The sequence below is a fragment of the Crocuta crocuta genome, unplaced genomic scaffold (assembly GCF_008692635.1).
Source record: "Crocuta crocuta isolate KB4526 unplaced genomic scaffold, BGI_CrCroc_1.0 scaffold24, whole genome shotgun sequence".
Taxonomy (NCBI): Eukaryota; Metazoa; Chordata; class Mammalia; order Carnivora; family Hyaenidae; genus Crocuta; species Crocuta crocuta.
In genome coordinates, this window is record NW_027530974.1 from 11,366,452 (window position 1) to 11,379,157 (window position 12,706).

General features: G+C 44.4%; 1 protein-coding gene across 1 annotated transcript in view; it reads left to right on the forward strand.

Annotated features, from left to right (window-relative positions):
- The window catches only part of PHACTR1 (phosphatase and actin regulator 1), a 571,513-nt gene that overhangs the window by 256,790 nt on the left and 302,017 nt on the right, over positions 1 to 12,706 (forward strand). The window lies entirely within an intron of this gene.

The following is a 12,706-nucleotide window of genomic DNA, read 5'->3' on the forward strand; positions in this document are numbered from 1 at the left end:
AAAAAAAAAAAAAAAAAAAAAATTGTGAGCTTGTCCAAAGTGGAGATGTCTTTTAAATCCATCCCATTGATAAATATCTAGAGTACCAAGTACCATGCAAGATCCTAAGGATACAGTGATGAATAAGACAGATTGAAAGTCCTTCTTTCTCAAGGCTTACAGGGATGGTAGACAAACAGGCAGTTATAATGTAGCATGATGAGCTATAGAATCAGGAGCAAAGAAAGCACCTGTCAAACACATCCGTAAAAGAGCAGAGTCTCAGTTGAGCCCTGAAAAACGCATAGAGATTGTTCTAGGCAGAGGGGGTGTGTATTGATAGGGCTGGAGGCAGAAAAGTGTACACTGTGGAAACTCGGGGAGCCGAAAATAATTGTTCTGCTGTCATGTCGGGTGGGGGGGATGGGCGACTGGTAAGGTGTGAGCCTGGAGAAGTAACTAGAGCCAGGAAAACAGCCCTCCTATTGTATGCTTCTGTGAAGTGGCCAGAAGAGGCAGAACGTTGATCCATGCTGGCACAGGGTGAGGGTGAGGAAAAGCAGGAATGGCAAATGGGCATGTGTCTTCTTTTAGGATGTTGGAAATGTTCAAAAATTAGATTATGGTGATGGCTGTTCAACTCTGCAAATATACTAAAATTCATTGTCTTGTACACTTAAAATGGGTGGATGTTATGGTATGTAAATTATCTATGGAGATAGAGCTAGGAGCATAAGAAGTAGATAACCCCTGCTAAGAAGTTTTGATGCTCTCCCAGTGCAGGCAGGGGGGTATGGAGATACAGATCCATGTGCCGGCTTTTTAGAAAGCTCGCTGTGGGATCCTATACAACCCCTGCTGTGTAAGGCTCAGGTGAGGGGAACAGAACAGACCTCAGCAGAGCATCTATCTACTGTATAAGCAATACTGCATAGACACTTTTTGCACACGATCGCACTGAAATCCCACAGCAACCTGCTGGCACATTTACTCTATCTGGATGGTTTATTGCTGCTGCAATAGAAATGCAATTCTATTACATCTGAAATATACCGCCTTACCTATGAGAAAATGATGGCTCAGGGAGGTGACGCCATTTGCCCAAATGGACCCAGACAGGAAGTAGCAGAGCCAAGCTTGGAGCCCAGGAGGTATCTGACCTAAGGCTTGGTCTTTCTGTTCACCCTGCTTTTCTGAGACTGTGAACTCTCCGCCATAGAGCAGATCTTGGTAGATTGCCCAGCAGTAATACGTAAACGTACTTGTATTCATTTCCTGTTGTTGCTGGAACAAATTACCACTAATTAGTGGTTTAGAGCAATACAAAGGTATTCTTTCTGGGGGTCAGAAGGCCCCTTCTAGAGGCTCTAGGGGAGAATCCATTTCCTTTCCTCTCCAGACCACCTACATCCCATGGCTTCTAGTTCTTTCTTCGCCACGGGATCACAGAAACCTCTGCGTTTGTCTTCACATCTCCTTCTTTAACCTGACCCTCTTGTGTCCTTATGGGGACCCTTGTAATTTACATTGGGCCCATCTAGATAATCCAGCATGATCTCTTTATCTCAAGAGCCTTCATTAAATCACACCTGCCAAGTCTCTTCTGCTGTGTAACCNGGGCACCACAGCCCTGCTCTAGAAACCTGTGTTTGAATGGATTCTCAGAATAAACACAGCCTTCCACATTTTGACCTTGAACATAAACTCAAAAGCTTCTCTTTATTCAAAACAACTCTTTATCAAACAATACAGTCATTTGTCTCCCATTTTAAATGCCCTCCTCGTGAAACTTTAGAGGAATAAAACAGACTAAAACCTTGATGATGTGCCATTAAGAATATTATTTTCCTTTGAAGGTATTATTACGAATTGATAAATTGCAGCCTTGCTTTAATCTGTCAAGCCCTCAGAGAGAGCTCACACTGAAGGAATGTGGAAGCTCAGACAAATGAGAACAAGCACACATGGAGAATAATGTTTATATTGCTCAGAAACTGTTTTGAGGCAAACTTTCTCTTCTACAGTGTCATTTAAGACAAGTATGTGCTTCATAAAGCACTGTTTCAATAGGTCCGTGTCTTATTTTTTTTAAAGGTTCTGGGGTGTCTGTTTTGTTCTAGATCCCCCTCCTATAGCAACAGCTGTAAATTGTCAAAGGCAAGGCACCAAATTGCAACAGAAGATGAAGAACAAAAGCAGAGGCCATGAGGCGGCCTTAAACCTGCTGACCGAAAGCACAATTTAGAGAAAGACACTTATCTATTGTTATTCAAGGGTCCAGGGATCTGAGGGGTTATTCTTCCAAAGGTGGGAGGTTATATATATCTATACCTATATAAATATATCTAGATATAGATATAGAATATATGTCATCATAGAATATAGACCATTATATAGGATATAGGTAGATAGGTAGGTAGGTAGATAGATACATACATACATAGATATAGATATAGATATAGATTAGATATAGATATAGATAGAATGGTAAGAATTTGAGAGTTGGAGAGGATGGAATGTTCCTTAGCTCTCATGCAGAATTTTCTTGTTCATTTTCATCTCTCTTTGACCAATGATAATCATGCCTTTCTCTGTTGAGTCCTGTCACCTTCACAAAATATATTACCCTCTTCACTTTTTGTTGTATTATGATCAGTATATCACCATGGACTTTTTTTTATTCCTCAATTTGAACCCCACAGCTGACTTCTGCTAAAAGTAGTTGGGTTTTTTTTTTCTTAATGTTTATTTATTTTTTAGAGGGAGCGCACGCACAAGTGCAGGAGACGCAGAGAGAAAGAGAGAGAGAGAGAGGGAGACAGAGGATCCGGAGTGGGTTCGGTGCTGACAGCAGAAAGCCCCATGCGGGGCTCAAACTCACGAACTGTGAGATCATGACCTGAGTCAAAGTTGGACGCTTAACTGACTGTGCCACCCAGGTGCCCCTAAAAGTAGTGTTTTAGTTCAAAAATGTCCTAGGCGGTTAACCAGGTTTAGTGTCACTGAGTAGAACCCTGGCGACTCAGGGATCTTGCTCTCTGCCATTAACTGCTTTTGTGACTTTGGGGTCAGTCTCTCTGGATCTCCACTTTTCCGTATGAAGTACAAGCCGGCCAGGATTATATAACAGGATTGTGAGCCCAGAGCATCCAGTGAATATGGGAACCATGGGATGGATCTTGATTTGGGGTTTCCAAGAAGTTGACCCAGAGATACAAGTAGCTTACTTGAGAGGCACGCTCAGGAAATACTGGCAGAAGTTTGGGGAGATAAGATAGGAAAGAGAAGGAAGGCGATAAAGAGCGTATTATCAAGCCAGTTACTACTGTAGGCACCACGCCTCCATGTGATTCCAGTTTGGGGGTGTGGAAACTGGGTATTTATTCACACACTCCTCCATCATCCGTTGAATGCTATTGGGGTGGAGGGGACATTGTCTCTCCAGCATGTCTTGCTCCTTTACTCCTACAATCAGGGGGGAAAAAGCTCTCTCTACAGTTGCAGATGTTCCCCATGGGCTTTCTAATTCTGGACATGCGTGCCAGCGGGGGATATGGGCGGGGTGTTGATTACATCTGCTACAATGTGTGTGAAAGGGGCAGGGAAGTATGGGAAATGAACGGTCAGTTAGGAAATGAGAAAGCAGTGTCTGATGTTTTGGTTTCTTTTAAACTTGTCAGGAAGGTTCCAGAGATTACAAGGCATTGTTCTGTACTGTGAAGCAATGTAAACATGCTACCTTTGGCGGTGGATAGAAACAAGAAAAGAAATTGGCGGCTAAATGTTAAAGAAGAGTTTATAAAAGTCCTGACCAGAGTGAAATCACGACGAGTATGTTAGTAAATTCTGTTGGCCTTTGTCACTTACATAGAGGCATTTTGAAAACACCACTCTGCAAAAATCTGCAATGCAATTTTCCCTCACTACCTGTTGTTCAGAAAATGACATTAAAATGTTAATATGCGATGACAGTTTAACTAACTAAGAGTTCATCTTTACTTGCTTGGTATAGAAGGTTCCGTTTGGCTAGGAGCCTTCCCTTACGTGTTCGGGTCTTTCTTGTCATGCATAGCCATTGGGCCAATCAGTTCTATGATCACCCATTGCTCCTTGAAAGACTTTGGCCTTCAGATATGCTCTTAGAAATAAGGGGGGGTGGGAAGCATGGGATGATTAAATTCATTTTCCCCCTTCTGAACTTTATTTCTGAGAACGCAGATTGCCAAGATCTCTGAAATATAAAAGAGGCTTAGCAATCAATCACGAGGGAAGGAGGTGATGGAAGGGAAAGAGACAGCTGGCCAAGGAGCTCTAAGCTTCAATCATTTTGTATTTCAAGACAAGAGAGCAGGATTGCTGACTTTTACATTTCCTTTGAGAGGTGGTATGCTAAGGGCATATTGAATAGTCTCGTAAAGCCAAGCATAGGAGTAGCTCCTTCAGGAAACAGTCAAACTGGTAAAAAGTGAAACTCCTTGGGTGAATATTAAATAAGATTTGACTTCTGTGCACCTTCAAATCTTAGAATGAGAACAGACTTCTCAGAGCATCTAAGTTGACCCTGTTAGTTGACATAAGAGAAAAAAACAAGACCTTGAAAGGTTCAGACATCTGTCTGCCAGGGCCATTGAGCTTATGAATTCAAGTGTCCAGGGATCATTCTCCCCACCACCACCCTGCACCCGGCTACATTGTCCCTTCTTCTCTCCCCCTCCCCATTTTATTCTCCCCTCTTTTCCTGTTGCCAAAGCAAGAAGTTCATTTAAACAAGGAAACCCCTGACTTGAATGACCACTATCAAGGATTCCTTTCTCTTACCTTAGCGTCACATGGAGCCCCTCAACTGCCTTCAAAAACTGTGACGTCACCTTTGGCGTTACAAGGACAAAAACAACACATTGAAATCTCCCAGTCAAATAAGGTCTGCGATGCTCTGTACTGTAGTTTGTAGTGATTTGTTGAACACAGAGAGTAAAATAATTTACCGTTACCTAAGGACGGAAGTTGAACGAACAAGCCCCCGATGGAGAAAGGAGAAGTTTTCACAGAAACAATCTTTTTCCGGACCTTGTCTCTATTTGGTCTCCCCTTTGAGCAGCGACCCATAGACCATTTCATTTAAAAAAAAAAAAAAAAAAAGTCTGTCTTCTCTGCCCCACTTCTGTCAGCTTCTCTTTGCTGGACACAGTCTGATGGAATTGTCATTTAAACACCTCTGAACTTGTGTTGGAATAATACTTCCTGTGGGGGGAGGGGTAGATTTTGTTTGGAGAGGTATTTTCTAAGAAAAAAATGCAAAAACATATGACTTGGGAAATTTAGAAAAAAACACATGACCCACTGAACACATTGCTAGGTTCCCCCGCCCCCGTTCCCCAGGGCCTTGGAACAAGCCTGTGCCTAATTTAAGTGTCATTACCCTCTCGATAAATCCATCTATATGTCCCAATGTCCATCCATCTCAAGAAATCTGTGCTATACTCTGTCTGGCTGGATTTATGGCCACATCCTTGGCTGGTTCCCTTCCTGCCTGAGTTCCATCTTTCACAAGCTGCCCCTATAAATGCTCAAAATGCTAATCTAATCATGTCGCTGCCCCCCGCCCTTGTGTGAATCACTGGTCCCCCATTATCTAAAGGATACACCCAAAATTCCTTAGAAAGGTATCCAAGACCACCGTGGAAGCCAATCCTTGCCACCCCCCAATACTTCCTGTTGCCAAGCCCTTAGGACCATCTCCACATTCCAGCCATGCACCCCGTCTACAGTCCCTGGGGTATGTTGGGCTCCCCTGCCATCAAGCCTGCAATGTCTGCTCCTTCTCCCCCAGCATCTGCCCAGTGCACCCCTCTTTTTGACCCTGCTCCCAGATCATCCACAGCAAAGCCTCTCCAGGATCCCTGATAAAAATGACCACTTCTTCCCTTACTGCACTCACCTTTACAGCATCTTAAGTCCTGGGACTCTTTATTGCTCTGATGAACTTCTTCCCCCTTCCCCCTACAAAGCTTGAGGATAGTTATGTGTCTTTGTATTCCCAATGCCGGGACATAGTTGTGTAGAATGAGTGTTTGTTGAAAGATGCCCAGGCCAGTGAACTCTGAAATCACCATGGCAGAATCATGTCTCAAGGGACACATGTATGTGTTTGGCAGCTTTTCAGGATAAAGTAAAGGAATTAATGATAAGATAGGGACTCAGAATGACTCCATTCAAATTACTTTATTTTTTTAATGTTTATTTATTTTTGAGAGACAGAGACAGCGTGTGAGTGGGGGAGGGGCAGAGAGAAAGAGGGACAGAATCCAAAGCAGGCTCCAGGCTCTGAGCTGTCAGCACAGAGCCTGATGCAGGGCTCAAACTCATGAACTGTGAGACCATGACCTGAGCCAAAGTTGGATGCTTAACCAACTGAACTACCCGAGTGCCCCACTTGATTTTACTTTTTTAAATAAAGTGAGAGCATGAGAGGGGGAGAAAGAGAACCCCAAGCTGTCCCTGAGCCACCAGCGCAGAGCCTGACACCGGGCTCAATCCCACACACCAGGAGATCATTACATGAGCCAAAATCAAGAGTCGGACACCCAACTTACTGAGCAATCCAGGAGCCCCTTGAATTACTTTAATACCCAATCTTTATCATAGATTTTGCTGGACTACTCTAGCAATCATCGGCCTGGTATACCACTTTTGTAGATCTTTGCAGCAGGGATCAAAGATGGAATTGGATGGGGCACCCTGGGTGGCTCAGTTGTTTAAATGTCTGACTTCGGCTTAGGTCATGATCTCACGGTTTGTGGGTTCGAACCCCACATCAGGCTCTGTTCTGTCAGCTTAGAGCCTGGAGCCTGCTTTGGATTCTGTGTGTGTGTCTCTCTCTGCCCCCTGCCTTCTCATTCTCTGTGTCCCTGTCTCTCTCTGTCTCTCAAAAATAAATAAACATTAAAAAATTTTTTTTAAAAAGATGGAGTTGGAGGCCAACTGGTGAAAAGGGGGTGGGGATACCCCAAGCATATTTTTGTCCTTTAAATGCACAAAATAATTACTGATTCTAAGTCACAAATTTCTTCACAGTTCCAAAGCGAGTCACATTAGCCCATTGAAAAGGCCAGCACTAACACCATTTTTCCAAAATGTAGTGCTCGTACGGGAAGAAAAATGAAATGTAGTGTTGCATGGAAAGAGTTGGAGAGTGGTCCCGCCACCTCTCGGGTGGAAGACGAGGCCAGATGGCCCTCTCTCCGCTTCACCTCCACCCCATCGGCATTGTCCCTGCAGGACCAGTGGCTGCCTTGGCCGGAGACTATTGTATTTGTCTTTCTTCGGGTGGACGGTGGGGGGTTGGAGTGGGGTCAATTCTGCTTTCTTTTTACTACCTTAAGCATTCCACCTACCTCCTAGTTTCTCCCTATGCCCTGATTCCTTCTACACATGATTGTGACCATTCCACATGCTTGTGCATTCAGCGAGCATCTCTAAATGCGGCGGTGCCGTGCAGGCCACTGAACTCAGGCTGCAAAGCAGCTAGTGGTCTCGCCTTCTTGACTTTGGAGTGCAAGTGCGCTTCAGAGAGGAAAAATTGTAGAGGCCCAGGGAGCCCTTCTGAGCTCAGGCATGAGAAGAGACCCCCATCCAAGGACTGCAGTATATCCGCCAGCATATACCTGCATGCACCCCTTGCTTGCGTCATGTGGCTCTGGCACAACCTGGGTGACATGAGTGTTATTACTTCGAGAAACTCTCCCTATGTGTGTGCATGGAGGGGATCCTGTGCAGCGGGTTTTCCTTTCAAGTGAATGATCCCCCCAAAAAACATGCAACAAACATGGCAACATATTCAGGGAATTCAGTAAGACACAATCATTCTTTCTTTTTAATGTTTTTTTAAAAAAATTTTTATTTGGAGAGAGAGAGAGAGCGCGCGCGCGCGCGCGCATGAGTGGGGGAGGGGCAGAGAGAGAGGGAGACACAGAACCTGAAGCAGGCTCCAGGCTCTGAGCTGTCAGCACAGAGCCCGACCCAGGCTCATACTGGTGAATGGTGAGATCATGACCTGAGCTGAAGTCGGACACGTAACCGACTGAGCCACCCAGGCGCCCCCACAATGATTCTTTCTAAAACCAAATCAAATGATAAACGTTTCTTCACCTTTTAGATGCCAAATACTTGCTAAACAACACGGTTGATTTGGAATTGGGTTATTTAAAACTTGCCTCTCATTCCCGGGATGGCTCTGCTCTCCAAATGTTTCCTTTATGTCTGCACGAGAATGAAATCACTTTCACAGCCAGATTCAGGAGCCGCAAGGAGACAGAGTTCTCTTCGTGGCATAGACACATGCTCCATCTACCGCTTGTAAAATTATAACATCATTACGATATCACGATCGAGTGATCGAGAATTGTTCTGTGTCGTGGCAAAAGAGAGGTGGGAGAGGTCCTCTATGCAGCGATCAAACAGTGTGAAACGCTGGTGTCTCAAAAAGCGTACGGGAAACAAACCACAAATTGCGCGCGAGCACGCGTGCGCGCGCCTACGCGGCAGATAACAAATACTGAAAGGGTTTATTATGTTGCCTCTTTTCCTCTCTTTGCTCTTGCACACTCATCTACCCCCCCGCCCCCACCACCACTCCGATGGCCTTAAAGTGACCAGGTTGAGAGGAGGATTCGTTATCCCCCGCCCTTCACCGTTTACCTGGCCCTGGAGCACCAGAGCAGCTCTCTAGCAGGTGCGTCTGGGCGCCCCCCGCAGAGGGGTAATGCCTTGTGCCTGGGGACCTCTCTGCTTGTTCTCACACTTTGCCTCTTGCTTAGAATATCCCTTTGCCCTCTTCCCTGTGGCTGCCTGTCCAGGTCGAGGTGTGTCCTGCCCCGGGATCACATGCTGATCCTCCAAACCAGAAGCTTTGCCTTCTAGTAACTCTTAAGACGCTGCTCAAAGGCATCCTTTGCTCTTGCTCTTATTCTTACTGTCTTACCATGTTACATGGTAAACTCTTCAAGGGCATGCACTCTTCTTGGGCTCCAGGGCGCAGTGCCCTTGAACTTCCCTAGCAGCATCCAATAAGCATTGGATTGAATGCATTGAAGAATCAGGGAGCGGAACTGTGGTGAGTTTAGAGTCCTATTTCTGAGTTACAAATAGAATGGCTTCTCTGTCTGGTGGTGGCAAGGTGAGTCGGAGGAAGAGGAACTGCCCCCTCCATGTCTGTGACAACTGGGGTGGGTTTTTTTTTTTTTGAGACTCTATCCCCTAATCCTCATACAAATTCTTTTTACTGTTTCCTAGAGACATGGGTACAGACCAGAGATAAAGACAGCCAGGAGAGAGATAGCTCTGCTGTTATTTATATGCCTTTATCAAATCTTTCTTAGTCTTACTTTAACTTTTTAGAAATCCCCTTGTAGAACTGAATCTGCCTAAGCAATTTCTTTAAAATTAAATGCGGCCAGGGGCGCCTGGGTGGCTTAGTCGGTTAAGCATCTGACTTTCGCTTAGGTCATGATCTCTCGGTTTGTGGGTTTGAGCCCCGCGCCAGGCTCTGTGCTGACTGTCAGCTCAGAGCCTGGAGCCTGTTTCAGTCTGTGACTCCCTCTTTCTCTGACGCTCCCCTGTTCACGCTGTCTCTCTCTCTCTCTCTCCCCTAGAAATAAATTTAAAAAAACATTAAAAAATTAAAATTAAATTAAATGCAGCCATCAGTATTCATAGTGCCACCTACTCTTCCTCCCATTTGGGGGCCGTGTGCAGGTGTTACAGATGTCTGAGGCCGTGCTTCTGTTCTCCTTGATGTAAACCTGGCCAGCTCTCTCCCCACCCCTTCCGCCAAGTTTACTGGTGGGAACACTCACCAGACAAGGTTATAGATCAGCCTCAGCCATGCCGCCTATGGCTATCAGCCTTGTCTTTGCAACATTGCAAACACTGCATTTGGTCTCGATTCCTGCCTAAGCGTTGCGGTCTGGAAAACGCTGTCGATACCCACCTTTTCAATGGGCTCAGGTGACAAGTTTTGGAATGGCCCAGAACTTCGTGATTTTTCAGAGCAGGCTTTGTGACTGTCACAGTATGAGGTGCTGCTGCAGAAAAGTAATCCCAGAGACACCGGAGGCCACACCATAAAAATTCTCCCCGGTCTCTGCTTCTCTTCCAAACCAAACTGATGTGAGTTGTTCAGCCCAATGTCCTACGATTACTCAATGTGGTGGTCCTTCCTGGTTCCTGCACCGAAGAGGAAGAAAATCTTTAGGTTGAACGAAATAGCATATATACCCCTTCTTTCTTCTATTAGACAGTGAGCAATCTGAGAAAAAGCTCACGTTGGAAAGATTTCTGTTCTGGTTACGTAGGAAGAATTCCACAAAGCAGCTCCGAACATAGGTTCTTTTTTTTTACATATCATTTAACATGTTCGCCTCCTTAAAGAAGTAGAAGTTTTCCAGTTCACAGTCTGACCAGGGGATAACTGTCGTGAGCTATGTTCATTTCCAGCCCTCACTAGGGCACCTCATGACCAGTGAGCTGATTGAACCAGAAAGTTCTTGAATTGCAGGGGGAGGCCTTCTCAAGGTACAAACCACATGTAAGTAGTGGGTGGTTGTACCAGATAGCTTAATTGCAGGCCTCGGCTTGTCTTGACCTATATATCATACACACATATATATAAATTATATTTTGTCTTGACCTATATTATATATATATATACACACATATGTAAATTACATATTCNAAGATGCCATTTACTTGAGCCCTATCAAATTGTTCACATTTCCAGAATCCACTTTCCTGCATCAATTTTCTTTCCAAATCCCAGGGAGCCTCTTTTCCTGGTTGTCTTTGCGAGGAGATGAAATGTTGCATGTTGACTAGAAATTCCAGAACTGAAACTGAGGTAAGCTGTGTGTTCGCATTTCCCCTAACTGGCAGGTCCTCACATCCCCATTCCCAATAGGGATGTGGCTTCCCCTGTGTGACTTCCCCTCTGCTTGCTACACGCTGCTGGTGTTGAATGTCACACGCCTTATACACTTCTGTTTGGAACTGCTGACATTCCATTTTCAAATGCAACTTTCCCCAGCTACCGCTTAAATCCATTTCTAGATCTTTCCCCTGAGACACAAATGATGACCTTTCTACTGCTTGTCAGTTATTTACTCATTATAAAGATTAACCTACCTAAAGCCGCCATTCTAGGTTGGCTCTCAAGGGACAGTTTCTCTGCATAAAGTACACTAGACTTGAAATCAACCAACGTGGGTCCAAAATCCAGTTTCTATCACTGTTAGCGCCTCTACTTTCTCATCTGTTCAGTGGATCAGTTCCTGACCCGCAAAGCATGTTCTTCCTGACTACAATTAATGAGGTGTATATTCATAATAACTGTGTAATTGGTGATGTGACATTCAATGTAAATGAGAGGGTTTTGAAATTTCTTCTTTTATCATTAAAGCTAAGACCCTAAAGACATAAAGACCAATATCTTGATTTTACAAGTAAGGAAGTGGCATCCCAAGGTCCCACGATCAGATCGTTAGCGGCAAAGCTGGGAACCAAACCCCGGGCCAAGGCTTCCCAGTCCGCTGGGTTTTTTCCTCCTTAACATTGTGAATTTGCAGATTCCAGTACATACAAATTAATTTCGTGCTTCCTGCCAGGAATTAAGTTAAGCACTGAAGGTACAGAAAGAAAGCCTAGTTTCCACTCCCAAAAAGATTATGAACAATTAAGGGAGAGAAATATGTCACCAACTAATTAATACAAGGTAGAATGAAGTAAATGTTATAAGAGACAAAATATGTTTGCATTTCTCTAATGAGGACATGACATTTAAACTGGGCCTTGACCTTCACATGAAAAGTTTGGCAACAGGGGCACCTGGGTGGCTTAGTCGGTTAAGCGTCCGACTTTCGCTTAGGTCATGATCTCGCGGTTCGTGGGTTCGAGCCCCGCGTCGGGCTCTGTGCTGACTGCCAGCTCAGAGCCTGAAGCCTGTTTCAGTCTGTGACTCCCTCTCTCTCTGACTCTCCCCTGCTCAAGCTGTCTCTCTCTCTCTCTCTCCTAGAAATAAATAAAACATTTTAAAAAATTTAAAAAAAAATTTGGCAACATGGTCAAGTTGGGGTAAGAAGCACGTCTCAGGCAGAAGACATTATACAAGGAAAACCAAAGGGTCTTGAGAGTCCATGGTGTGGACTGGGAATATAGGAGAGACTAGTGTTAAGGGGCATGTAGAATTTCTAGGTAGATGTGTTGAGAATTTAGATTAAAAACGTAGTTTGGGGCCATATCATCAGAGTTTTGGCCTGTTTTTGGTAAATGGACAGCTATTGCAGCTTTGAGGAAGCTGGGTGTATATGATAATCTAATCTTTTAGGAAAGTATTACCTAAAAGGACAATCCAGGTTGGGTGAGAAGGGCCAAAATGACATGCATGCTGGTGATGGAGACAAGAGACCAGATTCTGAAACATGGCGCGTCGCGATTGAATGTAAATGATCAGGAACTTACATCATTGTTTACTATAAGCTACCCCCTCTGGTGTTCCCCAAAAGGGTATCCTTCAACATGATTTTGTCATCTCATAGACCCCAGGTTATGTCTTTTATATATAGAATTTTAGCTAAAATGAATTCCTGAGTATTTTTTTGTATAATCACAGGGGAAAGAATAGGGCACTGTTGCTCACACAACTAAGTAGCTTGTTTCATAAGGAAATGGCACACTT